Raw genomic sequence first — 23,030 nt, 5'->3', positions numbered from 1 at the left:
GATACAAGGAAACCACAAATCCTTCACAATTAATTAACAGAAAGAGAACATATTCATTGAATAAAGGATTTGAATCAAATTATTGTCTCAGATCTCCCAGTTCAAGTTTCCATGACAACTTTTTTTGCTCATGAATAGCAGGTTATGAAGTAGTACCAAACTATGATTCAGAGGTACTCTACATTTTATTTGAGTTTATAAAGTAGGAGCCCCAGTAATGAGTATACAAAATACATGCTTAGGCAGTTCATTTTGCGAAGTGCAGCAGTGTACATAACCAAAGACAGCACAAGTGTGATGTGATAGTAATTCTTTCAGTTTGAACTCTGACTGCTGTCTATATTGGCAGCTATTGAAAGAGCAAAATTTTGGATCAGCTGAGGTTCATCATTTCAAATCAGACCTATATTTACAAAATCTTTTATCACTATAAATGAGCCTAATTAAATTTATCTCAAATTCAAATAAATTTTGCTTGGGATTGAAATACTGCCACATGCAGTGGGTCTGATGCTGAGAACTACAAAGGAACCAGAACTCCTGTTAACTTCACAGCATCACTGCATGAATGACCAGCACCAGAACGTACAACAGGCTCTTCCATTCGCATCATCTGAGCTGTGTAAAGTGTAAAGCAAAAAGTTTATGGTGAAAATAACTTCTTTGTCCTTCCACTGACATTCACTGTGGTGTCATTAAATGGAAACTATTTTAAATAAATATACGGTATTTTGTCTATAGTCCCTTCACAACAAAAAATGCCCAAACTTCTGAGGATGACAGGATTAACAAAGATCTGAAGTCGATACAGCACAAGCCAACAAGCTTTATGATATAAATAAACAGTGGATTTTTTTTTCCAGGATAAACTCCTCTTACACATGCTCCATTCTCCACCTAAGTCCATCAATTTGAAAATCTCTTAGAATTCATAGTTCCAATTTAAAACAAAGCATTTGTAGCTATCACAAAGGAGGTGTTCAGCCTTCCCCAGAGGACATATCCTTTTTCCTGTCGTCTGAAGTAGTTCTGGTGTAGAGACATATGCGCTTGCTCAGCACAGCTTAACTCAGGCTCAGAGCCATGGTAAGGAAGCCATAGGATCTTCAGGCCAGAACCGGTCCACTTCAAGGCAACTTTACCTGCAGTCAGAGCAAATGTATATCTTTTTGCATCTGTCCATAAAAATGTATTCACAGCCAACATTTCAGAGTCAACTATTCATTCTGACTGACTCAATTTTTAGAAGCTCAACAAGATATATAGCAGGACCGAGTTTTAGAGATGTTATGTAATGTGCACTTACAGGCATCAGGTACTTCAGCTCCCAGAAAAAGAGCTGCTAAACTAAGTTTAGTGATCATATTTGAAAAGACTGGCCATGGTCAGTAGTTTTCAACCTGTCTTCCACAGATATCTGTGGGTCCATGCATTATTTCTAACTATGAAAACCAAGACTATTCTCAACAGGTTTAAGGGGTCCAAAAAGACACATTGACCTTTAAGGAATGTGCAAGGTGTAAACTTCTGGCAGCCCTATCCAGGAGCGTACTCTGTTCACTGCCGTGGAACATCACTCCCTCTCTCCCATCAACTGACCTGAGATTTCTCATTCTACCAAGTCATGTGCAGAACTTTTTCTGCCATCTATTGTCAGTAACACTTTTCTCTATGACTAAAGTCTCTGTGTGGCATTGTTACTTAGCTTTCTGTATCTGAACAGGGCATCTGTTTTCTGTCTTCTAGTGCTAATGAATATTTACTCACAAAAGATTGTCACCAAGCACTACTTCAATCTGTTGCAGAGAAACGCTGATTTCAAGTGGTTCAGTGTTTGCCTGAGGCATTCATTTGACCAAAGCCTTTCACTCACTTGTGAAAGAACATGTATTTGTAATCACTTTTAACCAACCTCTGTTGTTATCTTTTGTCCTACCTGAGATGTTAAGACACTAGAGTCAAAACCTCTGAAGAAAAAAAAGTAGGTTTATCACATCACGTTTATATCATATAAACACATTTCTTGATAACTCTGTGCATCGGCTTTCTCTGTTGGTGTTTAGAACGACCGATTTGCTAACAAGGGTCAAAGTCACAAGTAAGATGTGGATAATTTCCTAATTTAGAACTGTGTCTGTTGATCACAACACAAAAAAAGCAATATGAAGAAAGCATGCAGAACAGGGAGGTCCCAAATAGCCAATCTTTGTATTTTAAAGGCAAGGTTATTAGTTGTTCTCCTATCACATATATAATTATGTTCTCAGTAATTTCTGCAAAACAAAGTATTATGAATACTATTAAATATTACTAAAAACTATTAAAAGAGATATTATATAATTCCCAATCATTCACTGTGTGAAGTCATTTAGAAGTTTGAAAAGTTGGAATAAACTTTACAGATTAACAGGAACCGGGCATTATCATGATCAAAGTCACAAGATAAATCGTAGGGGGTTAGCTAATTTATCGGATAAATAACATTTCTGCATTGACATAAACTTACAGGTGGGCCTGATGGAATGCAGCACGGGTAAGTCTCCCCACTGAGGTTTTATCTGCAAAATATCTCCATACTGCAGCACCATGCAAAACATGACAGGTCCAAGACAAAGAATGATATTCTCTTCTGCACAGCATAATGGCTAATTTATATTCTATGACATTACACATCTGTATAAGACAACAGGGATGTGCTTGCAAACATTTAAAATCCAGAAAATACTCCCAATATATAAAAACTTTTATGAGCCATCTTTTGGAGCTTTATCTACTTCCTGCCAGTGACCTTTTCTATCAAGAGCATAATGAGATAAACTTATGGTGACTTTTTTTTAAACAAAGGCTTGATTTTGGTGTATTAGGTTATCTGTACAGCAAAGCACACAAATGAATAGACTGCAGCAGAAAGTCCTAAGTGCTCAGTCAGCTCAATTTTGTGCAAATAGTTCAGTGAACCATACCAAACCATAGCAATGAAGTGGCAAATAACATTATCAGCACAAAGCATAATGAATGCCTTGACTGGGAGGTTAATCCACAGAACATTTGTGACAAAAAATTTTACCTATATTCACCCCACTGTGAATTTCTGTGTATGTATATCCTGCCAAAGGGGGATTAACAAAATTCAACAGAAACAAAGAGTTTATGTTTTCATGGCATCCACGTGAAGTGCAACTCTGACTGCTGAACAAATCAAGGACCTTGTGTAATCCTGTTGAATTGTCATTCTCTACAACATGACACATACTAAAAAGTCTTGCTTCTGCCAGGAGGAAAAATCTGCTTGCTCCCCTCTCCACCCCTTCCCAATCTCATGTGGTCACAGCGAGGACACACAGGGAACCTCCAGAGCCTCTATTCAGGCAACGCACCTCTCCACAGCTCCCATACCCACAGCAGCATGAGCCACAGGGTCAGTATCTTTGCCAGGTAACTCTAGGGCTGAGCAGGGCTCTGCTCTCTGCAGGCACTCTGTGCAGAGCATGTTTCCTCAGGCTGAGGGACTACATTCCTCTCTGACTCAAGAGGGAAGTAACTGTGTTTGAAGGTGTTCAGTGTCTCCAGAATCAAGCCCAAATTTAGAAAAGTGAGTGAGTAGCTTTGTGGTGAAGAAACCAGTGAGAGCACTGGTCATAACTTCAAAAGAAGATACAGTATGCAAACTTGTCAGAAACAGCTGACTGAGCAAGGCTGCACATTACAGTCAACAAGCCCTGGCATCATGACTGTTTGGAAATTCTGCCTAAATATATGCTGTCTTCAACAGGAGAGTAGCAAAGCTACAGTGATCTGGCTCTATGTATTTAATTTTATTTTCTTCAACTCTAGACACAATGGGTCTTACCTTCAAAAAACAAAACACTTCACAAAGTGAAGTTCAAAGGCAAGAACAAAGGTATGGCCAAATTTTCAATTTACTTGAACCTATGTAGTTAAGTCTTCTCTGCCTTTTTGAGGGTATATATGAGATTCTCTTCAATATCACAGCACTGGAGTCCAGATGATTTTCCTATCTAGTACAGTATGTTGCTCTGCTGAGAGTGAGTCATCTTAATCACACGGATGTTTTAAGTAGCTGGTCCTTGCTTTTTGAGTTCAATGAATTAGGCCTTCTGCAATCCTGAGCTGCTGCAGCCTCTTTTTAACAGAACTGTTTATCTTTTAAAGATCAGATAACGGTAATAGACAAATGCCTAGTTTCTGAGCTCACTTACATCTGTGTAAATCTGCAGCTTTGCAGCTGAGCTCAATGGAGTTACTCCAGAGGCAAAGTGACGTAAATTAGGAAATGAGTAGGATCCCTTGACTAGAAGTAGTGCTTTCTCTTGACAGTTTTTTAACGTAGGCCCATATTAGAGCTATCACTCTAAACTCCTCTAAGTTATAGCTTCCAAGCTACCTCTGATACATGACGTGCATAGCGTCCTATAAAAAGAGAGGAAAGACTCTCAAGCACTAACAAAATGATGTTTTGGTCCAATCTGTTCTCAGCTGCATTTTTCTAGCAGTCTGGTGATCCACCTGTGTGGTGGATTATGCAGCCATGTACATCATTTTCACCTCTGTATTACTTCTTTAGAAGCTATATGCCTTTATTTCACTATATCCTTTATGCAAAATTAAAAAATCAGCACATCAGTAGGGTATTTTATTCTTCCCTCAGTGACTAAACTGTCTTATATTTAAATGTGTCTCATACTCTCATTAACTAACTCATTTCTGCTTTTATTTTCAATTTTAAACACCTATTTTATAACAATGTAAAGAATGTAAATGTATGTGGACAAATGTTTTCAGATTACCTTTAACATTCTGATTTAATTGTATCTCTTTTAATTTTCACTTACTTTCTTAGGCCCAAATCATGCACATTTAACCGTAACCACACAACAAACAGCACTGTTACCCTGCAAGCATGTAGGTAATCTACTGCTGCTCATTTCACTAGATCTCCACTATGCATTGTGCCCTCACACAGCAAGCTCTTGATGCTGGAAATGACATTTTTAAGGATTCACAGCTAGGACAACAAGGCTCCATTCTCATTTGAGGCAACTGAGCATTACTGAAAAAGGAGAGATAATGGGCAGGTATACCCTAGAAACCAGCCTAGATCTAACAAGTGATTTCATTTTGAACCCTGCATATTTCTTTGTTTATCTGTAACAAATGACAAATAAAGGAGATTAGCTCCAAAAATAGAGAAGTATGAATCCATGAGCAACTCAGGATTTGGAGAAATGTCCAGGAGGAGTATTATTAGGCAGTGCTAGAGTTTTGGCTAGGCTTCAGCATCAATGCTTATCAGTTACTGGGGCTTCAGCACATGCTCTCTCTTTCAGATTCCCCCATTTCAGGCACAAGCGAATGATCTGATATTTACCTTCAGGGCTGTCTGCATTGAGGCAATGATAAATCTACCCTACAGTCACAGGTTTGACTAAAATTCCCAAAGACAGTGATCCAAGTAGGTTCTGTACAGGTAACTGTAATTGCAACAGTGGGGAGTTCTGCACAGCCTGTCCCCACAACAAAAACACTTGGGCAGCTGCCTTGCGCTGAGCTGCACACTGCTAATGCTATGTTAATGTCAACACCTGAAATGCTCGCTTTAACAGTACCTTGCAGCTGTCTGTGTAAGTGAAGGTCATCCACTCACTGACATGCATAGGAACCCAGGAACAAAGTCAAGACTTGCACCTAACCTCCCACCCACCAACACAAAGGGATGTTCTTGTTTGTACTGACTACATATTGCTAATTGATTTAATTTTCTCTAAGGATCTCCAGGTAGATCTTGCCAAACCGGTATATCAGCAGTCCTGAAGAAAGATCTTACTTTACATTTAACATGGGATCAATTTCTCTTTTGAAAGTATCGATTTCCTCATCATCTAAAAGTTTAAGTGTTACAGGGTGTTCTGTGGGCAGAAGAACTAACACGAGTCTTTAGTCCTCTGCACCCACCCACTGCAATGACACTCTCACAAGGCAAGAAATAGCACATGCAGCTGCTAATCTGCAACTGTATGTGTGACCTCTGGCTGGCTAATAGGCTGCCAGACAGAATATCTAACAGCTGAGTTGTTCTGCCTTTTTTTTTCAGAGGGGGCTTTTGCAACTAGAAAGCCACTGGCTTTCATTGGATCTGCAGGAGAATAATTCATTCTAAGATTTTTTTTCCCCCCTTTGGAATCAGTTGAAAATGTCCAAAAAGGTTTAATAGCTATGGGAAGGCCTGGCAGCCAGAAAGCCTGATCACAAAGGTTTATTTTCCTTAGAAAAACAGACTGAAAAAAGATAATACTGATAATAAAAACAAATTTGTAAAGTGTTGTTCCTTCTGAAAAATTCTTTTTGGACAAAACCTGAAGAAGTGATCAGATCCATCACTCAAGCACAGATATAGACTTGTAGGGCTTTTTACACTCCACCTCCAGTGCGTGGGACAGCTGTGTGACTTAAAGAACTTCTGGAAGGAAAAAGTTCTAACAAAATGATTTGAAATGCAACATCTTTAACACTTACCATGTTTAAAGAAAGCCTATTATTATATACATTTGTAATATTCAGTCTGTGTTTTCCCCTTTATGTCTGGGTTCCAGCTGCTTGATTGTCCAAGCATTGGTTATCTATTATCTGCTTCTAGGTTGTAAACACACCATGGGGTATGGGACTATCATCATTTACCATACATTAGCACAGTGCCTACGGAGCTCTAGCCTAGTTGGGCCTTAGAGGTATTAACAGGTTTAAGTATTAAACAAAAGGGAAAAAGCAGTGCTGAAGAAGTAAAGACATCATTCTTTTAAGCTACCTAGCTGAAATTCAGGCATTGCACACTACCCTTCCATAGCTTTTCATGGCAGTCTTTTCTTGAAATGCACACTTTAAAGCAAAGATTTTTTGGTAACTCCAGAGGCTCTCCCTCCTATTCATCAGAGCCAAAAACCCAGCAACTTTACTGTACACTACTTCTGATGACTTGTTTTTTTTAAGTAACTGAGTGATAATATACTGCCTCCCTTCTAGCCATATGCCAAGGACGTTCCCTAGGAAGAGCTACAGTGACAGCTCTTTCTGGGATTCAGACCACCACACATTTGAGACCTGGGCAGAACTATTCTCTGGGCTACTTATGTTCCTGTCCATCTGCTGGAGTGGCACAACGCCTGCTTGCAAGCTGACGTGCTGGTTTCAATAAAACAGAAATAACAATTAAAAAAAAAAAAAAAGCTTACGTAATACTTCCAGCACTCGTGCTTCTGCAAGGAATCCCTCCTCAGTCACAGCAATACCATATGCTTCTTTCACACAACACCTAGTGACACTTGTGCCAAACTTCAGTGGTAGGAGAAAAGAAGACCCCGAGTTCACAACTGCCAGGGTGACAGACTGTATAGCAGTGGGAACCTGAGAAGTACGCTAAGGCAGCATGTGGTGTCCAAACATATTACAAAAAAGCACAACTGGCATCCATGACCTGTAAAAGCACTGCTCTCCGAAGTGTATTAAGTGTAACTGATATATTCTAGTCCCTCTCCTCTAACTCCATATTAAATAAATAATATAAAACAGATTTTTTAAAGTTGTGTCTCTTAGGCATGTGTTTTGGGCATTCCAGGGCATTATCCTCTTGGAACCTTCATATCTGTATGACCACATTACAGTGAAATAATGGCAGACTCAAATTCAGCATAGGATTTGAAAGGCAAGCTGACTTAATTCCTGTCTGCATATGATCACTGATAACAAACATCCAGCAAGCCAGGTTTTGCCCTGGTGCAGGAACAAGGAAACCTACTGTTTTCAATAGACTTGCACAAGTTGGCATTTGGTGAGCAACTATATGGAGGACATACAGAAAACATATTCCAATATAACATATTCCTTTTACATGAGCTGACTCAAAGGTTAACAGGAGGAAAAGGTCATTAATGCTTATTTCTCCCATTCTCCTTGAATCCTAAGTCAGGAGTTAGGACTCTATGTACACACAGCGAGCAAAACTGCTTAGAAACAAAGGCCATTCCTGCATAGTCACTTTCTGAGACACAGCTAAGTTTTGAAGTTTGATGTAAATGTAATTATGGATGAAATAATATCTCAAAATGCCATTAATGGCTGGTTGCCAGTTTAGTGGCAGACATTCAGAGTAGTTGCATATATTCTAGTTTTTAACCAGTTCAGATGGTTAATACAACAGCACTGAGGAACTACATCTCAAGTTTGGAAATCTTGAGGCATTTAAATGAGGAATTTGAACCTGACCAGGTAACAGCAGGGTCCTCTGCTGAGAAATCTGAGTGCAACAACAGCACACATTTGTAAGCAATGCCAGCACTATTTAGCTAAGTGAACATGGTGAAATAGTGACATCTATGTTTGAAAACTTTCAGTATTGAAATCAGGGTGCTCTGAAAGACTTCCACAGACTTCACGCCCATATTGAGTCATATGCAGGGGTCTTAGAGCATCCCAATGCAGACCTGGGGCTTGGCTGACCAGAACTCAGATCCACAAAGCAGTATAGGCTCCACAATGCTGAGTAATTACTACACTGATACCACGTGGTCCTCAACTTCGAAGCCTGTTTCTCTCTACACTGCAAAGGTAGAGTTAGGTATTTCAAAATGGGAGCCACAAAAAACAGTATTTTGAGCAAGTACTACCTGTATCGGTCAACAGAAAGGCTAAAGATAAAGTTTTGGCATTTTATTCAGCCCTATGAGAAGGCATCTCTGCAAGGAGGCATGAATTTCTGAAGGATCTAGTCCCTCAGCAAGGTCAGCCTGGTATGCAGTGTGCATGCCCACATTGCAGCTGGGTATGTCCTCAATGGTCCTTGAACATGAATATCTTCCACAGAGCAGATACCTGTGACCAACGGCTATTCTGGTCTAAGTTACAGCCAACAGTGCTTGAGGACAAATGAAAACTTGTATCCCATTTTCCTCCAGGATAAAGCTATGGAGATTCACAAACAGACAGGGCAAGAACTATAAACCTATTTGTGTTGCAGTACAGATGAATACGACACTGTATAATTTATCATTTATAATTCATAGCTCATAATTGCTCTTAGTGAATGGGACAATATTGTAGATTAATACTGACATTTTTCTTATTGCAGCCTGAAAGGATCTTCTAGTCTGTAATTTCCTAATTAAACAGGATGTGCAATCACAGAATGAAAGAAAAGCTCTGATTATCTCTTAGACTATGTCAGGCCAACACATTTTTCCAGTGAAACTACAATGGTGAGGCTTAATGAGCAGAGTTAGTATAAAATAATGTTAATGCTGCATTTTACCACCAGCAGATAACATTATTTCTCAACTGTTGCAAGATCTCACAATTGGGTATTTCATTCTCTGAACCACACACTGCTATTATTTAAAAAGAAAAATCTCCTAGGGCTTTACATCCTTCTCAGAAAGAGTGTATTAAAATAGACTGAAACACCCAAAAGATCAATGGTCATCAAAGAATATTGCAGGGGTGTGGAGAGGGAGAGAGAAGGAAGAAAAAAGCATGGATTAAACCAGTGGCCAGTCCTGTGGGCTGTCTGCAGCACACCAAAGCAATTCATCTGGCCTGTAGTTTCCTTGCAGCTGCCCTCTTTCATGAGGGCTCTATGGGAGCAGGTCACAAGACGCACATATTGTTAGGGCAGCTGCAGCCTGCGCCTAGCTGCCTCCTTTCCAAGGATCCCTCAGGAGTGGACACAGATTTATTGAACTTCTAGGAAGCTTCAGACCTACCATATTAGCAGAAGAATAACTGTTTTATATATATTACTGCTCTTTCTGGTCAGGATAAGAAAGGGGCCGGGAAGTACAGCTCACTCATACTATTAGAAAAAACACTACCCACTGACTAGAAAAGATGGCCACCTCTGGATCAGGCAAACACAGGCATGAGTCAAAATTTTCTGGATTTGAAACAGTACCATTTCTTTCCCTATTTGTTCTACTTAAGCAACTCCTGAACACATTAGGCCTAGCAACTTTTAGCAGGGACACATCAGGACCAGAACTGGAAATGTCAGAACACTGCAGAAAAGGCAAACGCAAGACTTAAAGTACAATTTATTAACTTTTTTTGAGGGGGCCACTTTTGAGTACTCCTCCTACCATAAGTTTTTTTGTCTGTCCCCAATTATTCTTAAATAACAAATTAATGCCCATTCCCCTATTTCCCCATTACCCAGAGACACACCAGCTTACAAGATAAGTCATTTGGATGTAGACAGCAGCCCTTAGAGTGATGATACTTCAGGGCGTTGTGAAACACTGGCATTGCAGTGAGCGCAAAGGGAATTGTGACAACTTCTTAAACCTGTGAACCAAAAGGCAAAACGCAAATGCATGCACAGGTTTCTCTGCCAGCCAAATATGGGCTACTTTTTAACAAAACCAAAGGAGCAGTGATCTTGGAACACACTTGCCAGTAAAACCTACTGGTATTTGAGCAGCTAGATGTTCACTCCCAATTATCTGAACAAGAATAAACAAGCCACTTTCTGGAGATTGAACCCTGGGTCTCTTCCACTTCTTAGTTTTCACTAGAAAGTGAAGAACAAGGAAAGGAAGAATGAGATAGGTAGCCCGGGACCCGTCCAAGGGACTCTGCACACAGAACACACCCTGACAAACCTATTGTTATCTTTTTGCTATTGCCCTGCCCATTTCCACAGGGCAAGAAGAACCTACTCCAAGAAAACAGAAAAGAGGAGTCAAGCAAAACCTAAAAGCCAGACTTCAAATTTGCCCAGTGCCAAATGAACTGAGCACCCCACTCCTGGCTAGCATGAATTGAAGGGAAGGGCCAAGATGAGACTAATCTTCTGTCAGAAGAAGACAACTACTTTCACAAACCACTCTCAAAAGCCACCATCACTACTCACTGCAAGTGCTAAAACAGATCCTTACTGAGAGTCCTAAAACTCAGTAGCTCAGGTAACTTAGAGAAACAGTTACTATGTTTACTCAGTGCCAGTCTTAACTGAGCTTCTCAAAAACAAATAAACAGTTCAAAGCCATAACAACACTGGCAAGGGTGTGTGGGTGTATGCTTATGTTATCTAATGTTTTGAAAATAAAAGCTATTTGTAGTGTGCTCATATGTATCAGGAGTTAGATCTAACTTCTTCAAAACAAGTATAGTGTATATACCATATACAGAGTGGGCAAGTGGCATCCTGGAAACAGAATGTATTGCTCTTACACGAACCAGTCCTCAGACACAGAAATTAATCTTATAGCTTCAGAAAGGCGACACTCTCCCCAGCGAACCTGGGGCAGGTTCATCTACTGACTCCACAGAGCAGTTCACCCTGGCTGCTGAGCAGGACTGCTGTCATTGCAAGCTGCTGACTAACACGCTGTTCTTCTGCACCAGCCTGAAATTTTCTTGATACCAAAACCAGCTAGATATATGCTGCTCTGGAGATCTGTGCGCCAAGTAATTCCCATATTGACTTCTTGTGGCTTTTTCAATAAGTATTATTTATACCCACCTGCAGAAGCATGCTAAAAGTAAGTTAAGGAGGGAGCCTGTGAGTTGGCATTGGCATCTAATTACTAATTACACATTGTAAGTGAGTCCTAGATGCAGGATGCTCAGAGCTTTTGAAAATCTGGCTTATTTACTAATTTGCCTGAACCTGGATTAGGTACTTCATGTACTCATTTCTGCCAAATTTTCTGTCCCAGAGTAACAAAAAAGAAAGTGTCAATCACTGGATCCGCATCTGAGGGAGAAAAAGATTCTTGCTCAAAATTTTCTCTCTCCAAGGTAACTTAGTCCACTGTCTTGTTCATAGTAAAAGAAATCACGAAACAGAAAGGAAAACCCCTTCACTCTGAGAAAACAGGCTGCAAATGTGCTCCACCAGCTGAAGGCTTGTGATACAGAGTGGCTATGGAAATTTATGAAAACAAAAAGTATCACATATTTAACAGCATTCTTAAAGCACTAGTACTTTGCTAGGTTTTATAATTCCACACAGTTATTCAAGCTACCAGTAGAAGCTGAGAGGAACTTCAGAGGGGCCTACGCAGGTTAGGTGAATAGGTTAAATTCAGTAACAACAAACACAAAGTAATGTGCGTTGCAGGGAAAACTTTATGGGCAAGAGCCCTAAAATGTTCCTAATTAATAGTATCAGTTCTGAAGGAGACTAACATGTCACTGTAGCCAACCCAGTGCAGACCTCTATTCAATAAGCAGGTACTGTTAAGAAAAGGAAGCAAGATGTTAAAGTCCATAAGGAATGGGAGAAGGGACAACAACAAAATACTTTAGTGCCTTTGTAGAAATCAATGATGTAGACTCATCTGGAATTTTATGTGCTGTTACTGGGCATTCTACCTCAAAACAGGCAGAATTATTTCCAGATAAGTTCACGAAAACACAGTAAGAATAATGAAAAAGAGAGACTGCAAGACAGGATTGCCTTCCTTTTACAGAAAACTGGTAAGAATATATAAAATAACGAAGGCAGAAAGCCTGGGAACTTGTCTGCCCTGACTCATAATACAAGAACATTCAGTTGAAATAAAAGGTGAGAAATGGAAATCAAACAAAATATTTTTCCATCCAACCTGCAAATAAACTGTGACCTGTGTTAGCACAAGGAGCCACAGAAAAAAGAACTTAGCAAGACTTGGGCACTTCTACAGCTGTCAGGAATATCTGGAATGTTGCTAGTTAATGGTAACACCCTCTGGGAGAAACATTAAGCTTCATGCTTCTGGAGTTCAGTAAGTCTCTAGCACAGTCTCACGATTCACAGGTGACTTCACATTGGCTACTGCCAGCTTCATACCCTTCCCCTGATTCATGTGATACTGACAAAAAACAGGATATGCTGCTAGACAGATCACTGCTAGCAAGCAATTCCTATGATCCTGGCAATCAGCAGCAACTTGGCAATCTCGCCCTTGCCACATTCCTTGGCGATATTGGCATTACACTGACTTCTGGTGGTTGCCAGGAAAAACATGTAAAGAAAAGCAGCAGCCAAAAGGTAAGGAATCACACCCTGCAACTTCTGTGGAGCTCTGTTTGGTGAAGGCACGTAGAAAGTCCTGGCCTTGAAAGTGCTCCAAATCACTCAAGACAGCAGGCCAGGAGCAATACTGTACTGATGACTCACAGCTCACAAAGCACTTGAAAGATATTTCAGCTTTTACTCACAGTGCTCCCATGAGATACATACTGTCTTTATCAGTCTGTGTTGGGGTTTCCTATAACAACATCACCATAATATCTGTGTACATATCAGCCCCATTTTCCATATGAGGAAAAGGAAGCAAAGCATAGCTGGATCTACAAGCTTTCTCTGCAACACACACCCCAAACCGGACACTGAAGACCTAGACTAAAGCACGTACATTAAACTGTAACCTTTCTTGGCTCTGCTAATGTTATACTTAGCCATTTTTGTTTATTTTATGTTATTTTATGTTATTTTATTCTACTGAACACTTTAATTGTGCCCAAAGCCAAATCATTTGGGAGGTTTTTGTCCTGGTAGTCTCAGTGACCTGTTTTGCAGCTTGTTCCCACAAATACTCACATTGGCACAACTGATGGAGCAGTAAACTAAGGTTTGGGAGCAGGAACGAGTGGTCATGAGCCAGGAAGGGCAGGAACTGGTTTTCTGCTGAAGAAAACACAACAGGGAATTATATCCTTACAGGTTAGTGCTGGAAATCACTCAGGAAAACTAAGGACACACCCAAACAAGTGGAACAAGACAAGACATTTATTACAGATTTCAAATTGTGACTGTTTATTAGTGTCCCAGGAAATCAATGACTACTGGGCTGAAGAGCAAGAACTGTTTCTACAGCACTTTCCTTGGAGAGTGAGAATGAAGGTTGAATTGGGCCAGATGATATACTTCGCGAGGCAATGGGCACAAACTGAAACACAGACACTTCCATCTTAACATGAGGAAAAACTTTTTCACTGTGAGGGTGACAGAGCACTGGAACAGGTTGCCCCGAGAGGTGGTGGAGTCTCCTTCTCTGGAGATATTCAAAACGCGCCTGGATGCAATCCTGTGCAACGTGCTCTAGGTGACCCTGCTTGAGCAGGGGGGGTTGGACTAGATGATCTCCAGAGGTCCCTTCCAACCTCAGTGATTCTGTGATTCTGTGATTCACTCTCCTTTGCATGTAGTAGTAAACCTATAAAAATCTAATGCAATTTGAGATGACTTTATCTCTTTGGGGGGGAAAAAATAACTCATTTGAGGAGGTCAGTTGCCAGCTGCTGAATTATACTTTGATAATACAAAGTAAGAGTAGATAGAGAACATTACCACTGTGCAGTGCTTTCTACAACCGAAGTCAAGGCTATAAAGGTCTAAATAGGCTCTTTCCATGCTAGCTCACCAGAAATACTCGCAGGTCTGACAGAGACTTCATAGGCAAAAAGAGGCCCTTTGGTCTTGCTCGGAAAGAGCTCAACAATATTCACAGAGGGAAAATCTCAGTTTGGGTAGCTGAGAGGACTCCAGTGCTGGGATTCTAAACAGCTCCATGGAGTTGGGAGACGCACAACTTGTACCCATACCTACTTACAGAGACGTGAGCCCCTCACCACTGGAAGATCTCAGCATCACTTACAAGCTGGCTTTATGACTTTAAAAGAAAATTGTGGAGAAGTATACATCAATGATTGAAGACATCACCACCATTCCCTTCCAGTGCTCTATTTGGCACAGTGACAAGTAGTGTGTGCAACACTAATAGGATTTTTCTGCCCTACTCAGATGACGATTTTTCACAAAACCTTTAGGAATTTAATGTTTTTATCTCCTTTTGACAAATTTAGCTGAAATTGGCCATTGGCTTAAAAAATATCACCAACAGACAAGAAGCAAAATCATTTAAGCCTCACATCTTTAGGAAACCAAGAAGAGAAAAAATGCCTTATATTAGTATTATGTTGAGCTTCTATATTCTATTTTTTCAGCCTGTTAAACTGAAGATCCTCTTATAAAACTTCTGTTCTCTGTGTTTTCTTTTAAAAAGCCAAAAAGGCTGAGTTTCTCAAGTTCCTCACTATATGTTTTTTAATCCTAATCCCTCCAGAGCTAAGTTCTCTCCTTGTGTCCTGTGGCTAAATTGATAGACTGGAATACCTCAGCCACTGCATGCTTGCAGCTCAGTTGCTCAGCTCAAATTCCCCATAAGAGGCTGTTTAAGCTAAGACAGGGCTTTGTATCAGAGCAGCTAATTCACTTCTGCAAACTATGCAACACGTGCAGTACTCTGTGGCAGAGCAATGAGGCAGACTGTGGGGACAGCAATGTCTTAGCTTGCTACACCAAGATTCATCAGCACCTTCTGTCAAAGCCTCTTGATACTTAAAGTGGCAGCTAGGTGTCTGCTTCCACCCCAGAGGATATATTTAGCCACTAGATAACTGAGAACTACTGTTAATTATGTCCTCGAGCTAGCACGTCCTGGCTTCACAGGGATAGTTGTAACAAAGAAAATGTTCATGGATTCAGAAATTACAAATCCAGATTCACTGTGATCATCTACACTGACCTTCTGTGTAACAGAGGCCACAGGACTGCCCTGAAGTCATTTCTTTTTGAATTACATCACCACTTTCAGAAAAATCCTGTCCCTCATTGAATTAAATCAATCAGACTGATTTAAAAAAAATCTAGCAATGCAGGGTCCCCTACAGTCCTTTGTAAATTGTTCCACTGATTATTTATTCTTGCTATCAGCAGGTTGTTCAATGCAGAGAGGAGCTAGGAAAACCAGGATAGCATTTGTGACCTACCTCCCTAACCCATGTCTGCATATGAAAAATCATTCTGGTCACTGTTTTCTAATGGTATCTGATTGTTCCAGGAACAACTTCTGGAAACAACTGAAACCATCAAGTTTTCATACAATGTTAGTATTTTTTAACTAGAAAATGTTTTCTCAAGATGTGTGCCTATCTATGTGAGCTCTTCTGTATCCTGAGGTACAAATAACAAATGGCACACACGTTAAATGTTTTTTCTTTGCTATACTACTAGCTTATGTTATCGAAATCTGGACTAGCTCAACTTGAGTCAAACCTCTTTCCAGGCAGCTGCCCTTCAAGCTGCAAAGCAACACCTGACTGAACTTCAACAGAACAGAATAACAGATTCCCACTGCCTTACTAGTGTGACTGTCAGCAACGATCTGATTAGTGTCCTCCGCAAGACCAACTACTTTTGTGTTTTCAGTATCATTCTACTAAAGTGCTGAGCTTTATGAGCTCTCTGCATGAGAGCTAGGCTTGAGGTAGTATTTGAGTAATACTTCAAAAAATACAGTTTTCTTCATGGGGAAAACAGCATTTGGACAAGACAAAGCCAGTGAAGGTAAGCACGATAACACTTGTGAATTTGCTTAAAATTAATGTTAACAGTATTTATTAGTTTCACTATAAACTTAAATAGAGCACTAATATACCCTGTCTTCACTAGGGACATGCCCAACATGACACAAGAACAAACTTTTGTAGCGGAGACTGAGCCTAACTTACCAGAGAAAGAATCCTGCACTGTTAGAAATCTGCAGACTGCTCTAAGCCAGAAGCTGCCAGTGCTGACATTGCCTGCCCGCAAACCTTTTTTTTTTGGCTTTTATCTTTTCTTCCCAACTGTCAGGGCTGCCATGAATCATGCTCAGGCATTTGGCAGCCCTTTTATGACCTCCTGTAACTTAGCTGACATGTCACACGTCAGGCTGTGCTGCAGAAATGACTTGCAATTGTGGCTTTTGGACACCAAACATAACCACTCTCTCTGCTAATTTCAAGCAGGGAAAGAGCAGTTAGGAGAAGCAAGCAGGCCACATAAGCAGAGAGCAAGAAAGGCAGATGATAGAAGAGCAGTACGGGTCTCAGGTTTTCTCTACAACTGTTACCAGTTCCCATTCTGGAGCCCACTGTTTTCTCCACGCAGTCTCAGTTTATCCTCCAGGTGTACACAACGTCCCCAAGACACACAGTCTTTCGCACACTATATGCACACCGCACAGTGACAGGGTCAGCAGACGTGGAGACTGCGCCATCACGGCGGGCCGCGACCCGCAGGGCGGCTGCACGCCTCGCCTGCGCGCCCGGCGCGGGAGGCCGGCGCAGAGCGCTCGCCGCGCCCCGCGCAGCGGAACCACCGGGGCGGCACGGCCGCGCGCGGCAGCCTCGCTGCGGACTCCCCCGCCGCCAGGCCGGAGCTCCGCCGAAGCGCTGAGCTCGCGAGCGCGCTCAGGAGGGAGCCCCGACCTCGGCTGACAGCGAGGATCGTCGCCAGCCGCGCGAGCCCTCCGGAGGCCGCTGCCCGGAGGATCGTGTGCCTGCAGTGGGAACGCTGACTTCACAGTGCGAGCTTTGGGCACAGAAGGCTTTTTATGCGTCGATATGTACACGCCACTGGGGCGCACGCTTGACCTCGCCACACTGGCAAAACGCCTACCGTGCGCTCAGTTCGCTGGCGTAAAGATGCCGCGCGTACATTAGAGCCGCTCCCACAGAAGAACAGTTACACTGGTAGATTTTCCGCCGCGGCTACTTAAATAAATACGGAACCCCGAGGCAGAGGGGCCGCACAGAGGCGGCAGCACCGCGGGGCAGCGACGGCGCGGGCGGCTCGCAGCACCGCCCTGAGGCGGCTGCCGGCAGCGCCGGGGGGGGGAGGGGGCGGCATAACCACGCGCCCCCTGCGCAGGCTCAATGGTCGGGCTGCGGCAACGCGCTTGCGCGCGGGCTACTGCATCGCCCCACTCCTGGGGGGGGGGGGAGCGCTGCCTTCGCCGCCTCAGCTCCCCAGGCGCTCCAGCCTGGGCTCCTCCCTGCTGCCCGCGACCCGCAGGAGTTACCGCAGGCTGCCGTCTGTCCGCGTGGGGACACTGTACACCCCGCCCCGGCCCTCCTCCCCGCCCTGCGGCAGGGGCCGGCACACGGCGCACCCTCCGCTACGAGAGGGGTTGGTTTGCCCCGCTCGGAGCACGCTGGGAGGCGGCGAAGCGCGCGGTCGGCCGCGACGCGCGCGGCAGCTGTTGGGCGGGCGCACGCGGGGTGGGGGGCTCGTGTCTGCGGTGTCCCAGCGGCCCCGAGCGCAGCCGGCGGCGGCGGCGGGCAGGCCCAGGCCCAGGCCCAGGCCCAGGCCGCTCGCTGAGGGTAGGTCAGGCGGAAGCGCGGCCCCGGGGGCCGAGGGAGCTGGGCCGGGCGGCGGCGTTGCCTCGCGCGGGCGGTGGGCACGGCAGCGGTGGGCTGGAGGGGCTCGACCGGTTGTAAACCGTCTCCTGTGCCCGATTTGCTCAGATGTTGCTGGATTTCCACGTGATTCCTGGTCGCCGGCTGGAATTAGTTATAACTTGTGCTATGTAGAGTAGTCCAATCTTAAGGTGTGCCGCTGATTTTTTTTTTTTTTTTGAGCCTGCTGTCTGTTCTTTAAAACTGGGCAATTATTCCAGATGTTTCTCTGTGGATTCCGTATCTGTTATTCTTTCAAGTGAGTGCTCTCTTCCCTGTTCTTTCAGATGAAAGCAATGGAAATCTGCCGATGGCCTAAGCAAGCACCTACATGATCAGCACATGATGTCCCAAGAGCATGGTATGATGGTGTTTTTCTGATTAAATGATTACCCTATATAAGTAATTATTTATGTATGAATTCAGAATAACAACCTATTGAGAAATTGATCTCTCTCATATGCTGTTAACTTAATTCTGCAGAGAGAAACGATCAGATTTACTATTTAAATCTTTGCCTTTGTGTTGCCCATTCATTCACTTTCAGAATGAATGTGGTGTCAAAAAAGGCAAACAAGAATTCTTGCTAAAACTGTTTAAGGAGCTGGTTGTTTACCTTTCTCCTCCCTGGTTTTGCAAGGACAAAAAAAAAAGAAATCTCTTAGAGGTTATATGGTTGAGTTTGTATGGTTGAGCAATTACATAGTAGATTTTATGTTTCAGCCTTTCTAAGCGAAGAATATGGCAGTCATTAGAAAAGGAGAAATTAATAGTTTATTGTCTACTTTTAGCATTATTTAGCTATCCTGACTGTAAGGATAACTCTTTTTACCACTATGCTGCAAGTAATTACTATATAGCACTGTATTTTGTTTGTTTTTTTTTAACTCCTTTGGGGATCTGTTCAAACAAACTTAGGATAATGTTAAGGAACTTAACAGTTTCTTAGTTACCCTTGTGTTGTACCTAAAACTTTCATTGCAGTTCTGAAAGCCGCTTTAGGGTTGCTCTTAAAACAATACAAAAATACGGCATGAACTGGAGCCATACACATTTTTTGGAATAACTTATATCATTTTATCTAGTGGAAGGAGGAATGAATAAAAAGCTGCAGCTGATGTGGACAGATTGTACTATGCTGTGGTGAGAAAATTTTCTTTGCCCATTGGATAAAATGGAGGTCTCCACGTGGCCAGGGGGTTTAGCAATAATGCAAGGCTTTTCTTTAACTGTGCAGTTTTAGGGCAGGTTTTTTTTTTTCCTTCTTCCTAGCAGTAAACATTAGAAACTTTGAGAGACTTTCCTCCAGAAATTTAAATCAGCAATGGCTTTTTAATGCGCAGGTAACTTTTATTACAAAGCTACATGGAACAGTCTAGTATCCAAAAGATTGCATATCAGACCTAAACTTTTTTTAAAGTTAAAGCAACAGAAGTATCAATGTTGCAAGCTAATAAAATATAAAGCAGTCTTGCATATTATCCAAAAGATTGTTTTTTTTATTGTCACAGTTTGAGAGCTGCTTTTATCCTTGCTGATGCAAGATTTTATTCCTATTTAATGTTTGCAGGAATGATAATGTAACTTCAGATTTCTGCAGGGTCCTGTAATTTTTCACTTACAAAAAGATATCTACAACTTTAGTAAACTCTGCTATGGAAAAGATGAAAATCACAACTAGCAATGTTCTTAGACTGTGTTTTGCCTTTGTATTTTGTTATTTTGTTATTAATGAGGGAGGGGTCAAAAAGTATAAAGGAAATTCCTCTGCAGCACTATTTTTAGTATTGGATGATGTGTTCTACTGTTCTGCTGCAGATAGATAGAACAGTCTTCCTTTGATGCACTTTTGATGGTGTGAAGTATACTTTAGGGTATCGTTGTTAGCAAGGGGGCAGCTCTTACCTTCAGGATAGCAGGGTCTATTCCTACCAGCATGCTAAAATACCTATGGAAACTTCTTACAGAGCTCTAGTGCATTTGTGCAGTATCCATCAGTGGGGATTTTGCTGGCAGTTCTCAAGCTCATCGAGGCAGGCATGTGGTGAAATCCCCAGCATGAAAGAGGCTTGCAGGAAAAAGTTGCAAAGCCCTGACGCCCCAGCTGTCCTGCGGTTTCCTCCATGAGGTGAGTGATGAATTTGTTGCACGACTGTGTGCTTCAACCTTCCTTTGTATGATGAAGTTGAATGATGTGCTTTGTGTTGAAAAACAAGTTCAGCAGAATGACTTTTGAGCAGAAATTGGAAGTGAAACACTGCAGGTCTCCTCACCCTGATGACTTTATTCTTATCAATCAACAACAAAAAGCAAGAAACCCTAAAAGCAAGTCAATGTTTCAGTGCGAGGGGCTTCATTAAAAATGGTGCCTGGCTACCAGTGTGTGTCCAGGAGAAGTCTGTGTGGCTTACTGTGTGTTTTGTAGGGGGTGATACTGTGGAGAAATTCAGGGCACAGAGACTTAAAATGTTTGCACAGAAGACTGGTAAAACATGAAAGCTCAGCATCTCATATCAAAATGCTGTTTCACTGTAACTTCCTGGAAAAGCCAGCACTATTCAGAAGTTGAACAGTGCACGTCAGTGTGAAATGCGGTGATACAACCAAGATGATAAGAATGGGACATACTATCAAAGATTTGTTTCAGTGCTGAAACCGTGGTTTGTGTAACCTAGGTACCCAAGGGCATGATGAGTCATTTTGAGCCTTTGAAGCCAGGAGCTTTTTGGTCAATATTTGAAATGTTATGTGAGGATGATCCAGTACTGAGAAATCATGATGATAACCTACCTGCATTTCAGGGGACACAGTATGCAGTGTGCTGGAGAACAGTGTTCCTGTTGAATGTTTTTGTGCAGTACTCAGTAGTGAAAGAAAAAATGGGTGGAGGTTTGTTGCAACAACAATGGACTCATGAATATGAGGTGAACAAGCTAATTGCTCAAACACAGGAGAACACAGCAGTGATGAAGGGTAGACTGAATGAAGTAGAAACACTGATAAAAGACACATTGCTGTTCACACATTTTGTGCAGTTGCATCTACCAATTAAACCTGCAGGAACATATTCCAGGACACACAAAGGGCTGAAAATATTTTTTTGCATATTTGTCTGTGTTCTCCTTCTTCTTCTTGTTTGTTTCACTAATGTGTTCAGCTCTCTTCAATGGAGCACTGAAGAGGAGGATGCCGAGACCCAGTGCAACATAGTGGACTTTCCAGGGAAGAACTGTAAATACAGTTCAAGAAAACCTGGAAGAGTTGAGAGTCATGGAGAAACTTCAGGAAGAATCAGGGTGGTATCTGGCATCCATTTGTGAGTTATTTGGACTATTCAGTCTTTTGAATGCTGAACGTTTTGTTGCTTGCTTTCTTTGTTCTCACAGTGCCAGAAATGGATATACTGTACAGACCACTACAGAACAGAAATACAGACTGTGTGATTGTCCAGTATTTGCAACAGCAGCTTTCCAGATGTGATTGCAGCTCTCGGAGCAGGTCAATGCTTTGGCAGCTCTTTGGAAAGGCAACACGAATCTGACATCTTGCTTAGCTGGGCAAAGAGCTTCTCTTGCATGCAGGCTTTTTAAAAATTACATTTGCAGTTTTTGGTTTCTAACTGTTTTCCAGAGGGTTGAGGGGCAAGCTGATCCTTGTAACTTTGTTCCAGTCCTAAGGATATAGCAACCTAATGGTTGCTACAATAGGATATTATTGAAAACAGGCACCTGCTGCATGTTTCCAATCTCACGTTGGGTTTATCCTTTTTTTAGGAAGAATTGTTGGAACCAGCCCAAGACCAGTGGCATTCTGTGCAGAATAAGACTTCTCCATAAGAAATAGAAACCTATAGAAAAGATGGAATATTAAGCCTGAAAATTCATGTGGTGACACTCAGAAGCTGCTTTTAACTGTATTGTGGCAGTGTCTGGCAATGTCTATGTAGACAAAAAAATAAAGATTTATTTTTTCCAAGCCTTAGAACTCTCATTTTTTCCAGGCTAATAGGAGTTGCTTCTGTTCAGCAGAAGCTAATAAATGGATGGGAGTTAATTGCTGAAACTATGGTCTTCTGCAGCATGCTGAGAGATTGGATTAGCTGGGATTTGTATTCTGGTGAGGAAAAGTAGAAATTTAAAATTCAGCAAACCTGGATTTAAAAATAGAGATAGGTATTTCTCCAACATGAAAAACTGCAAGCTTTCTTTAACCCTGGACACTCTGCATATTGTGGCACCAGGCATAGCCTGTAAACTAAATTTGAAGTAGAACGAAATACACTGCAGGAATAATGATGGGATTTCCTACCTCTGTTACTGCAAGGTTTATTCATCATACATGTATTTTACCAGCCAGAGTGAATGCTGAAATTCTAAATCTTGCAGTGTCAGATTTCTCAGTACTGAATATAGGCAAATTACTAATGCAACTTGTAAGCACGAGTTTCTTTCTGCTTTGTCAAGAGGGAAGAAGGTTTAGACAAGAATGATTAATTTTTAGTGAATCAAGATGTAATTATTGGATGCACTAGAAAGCTTAGGGGTTGTGTTTAGGATTATATTCCCTGAAGATACCATCTGTTCGGGAGTTTTGCTCCTGGGTTCAGAAGTGCAAGACTAGCAGGAGTAGCTTTTAAGACTTTTTTTTTTTCTTTAAACCCTTGAGAGTAACAGCCAGTGCCAAGTTTAAATGATGGTGTCTGAAATGTTAATTCCATTTCAACAGGAAAAACTGGAGAATCTGAACTTTGGTATTTA

At 41.9% G+C, this 23,030-nt stretch overlaps 2 long non-coding RNA genes and 1 other non-coding gene across 7 annotated transcripts in view; 2 read left to right on the top strand and 1 right to left on the bottom strand.

Moving 5' to 3' along the window:
- The window catches only part of LOC106500109 (uncharacterized), a 43,528-nt gene extending 25,915 nt beyond the window's left edge, over window positions 1–17,613 (bottom strand). Inside the window, exon 1 of the long non-coding RNA XR_010886939.1 lies at window positions 17,495–17,613. This is a non-coding gene — a long non-coding RNA (uncharacterized lncRNA). The remainder of the gene's footprint in view (window positions 1–17,494) is intronic.
- Window positions 17,614–17,850: 237 nt separating this feature from the next.
- On the top strand, window positions 17,851–22,248 carry LOC106487399 (uncharacterized). Of its 5 annotated transcripts, none has more exons than XR_010886844.1 (5): window positions 17,851–18,004; window positions 18,561–18,634; window positions 19,359–19,416; window positions 20,241–20,401; window positions 21,431–22,248. It is a non-coding gene; the product is annotated as an uncharacterized lncRNA (long non-coding RNA). The 5 variants fall into 5 exon arrangements; XR_010886842.1 differs by lacking the exon at window positions 17,851–18,004 and adding an exon at window positions 18,044–18,198; XR_010886845.1 differs by lacking the exon at window positions 17,851–18,004 and adding an exon at window positions 18,288–18,425.
- On the top strand, window positions 18,789–18,920 carry LOC136995466 (small nucleolar RNA SNORA13). Its single transcript, XR_010887056.1, has one exon. It is a non-coding gene; the product is annotated as a small nucleolar RNA SNORA13 (small nucleolar RNA).
- Window positions 22,249–23,030: the final 782 nt, after the last annotated feature.

This window comes from Apteryx mantelli, chromosome Z (genome assembly GCF_036417845.1).
Source record: "Apteryx mantelli isolate bAptMan1 chromosome Z, bAptMan1.hap1, whole genome shotgun sequence".
NCBI lineage: Eukaryota > Metazoa > Chordata > Aves > Apterygiformes > Apterygidae > Apteryx > Apteryx mantelli.
This window is presented reverse-complemented; position numbering and strand designations above follow the sequence as displayed.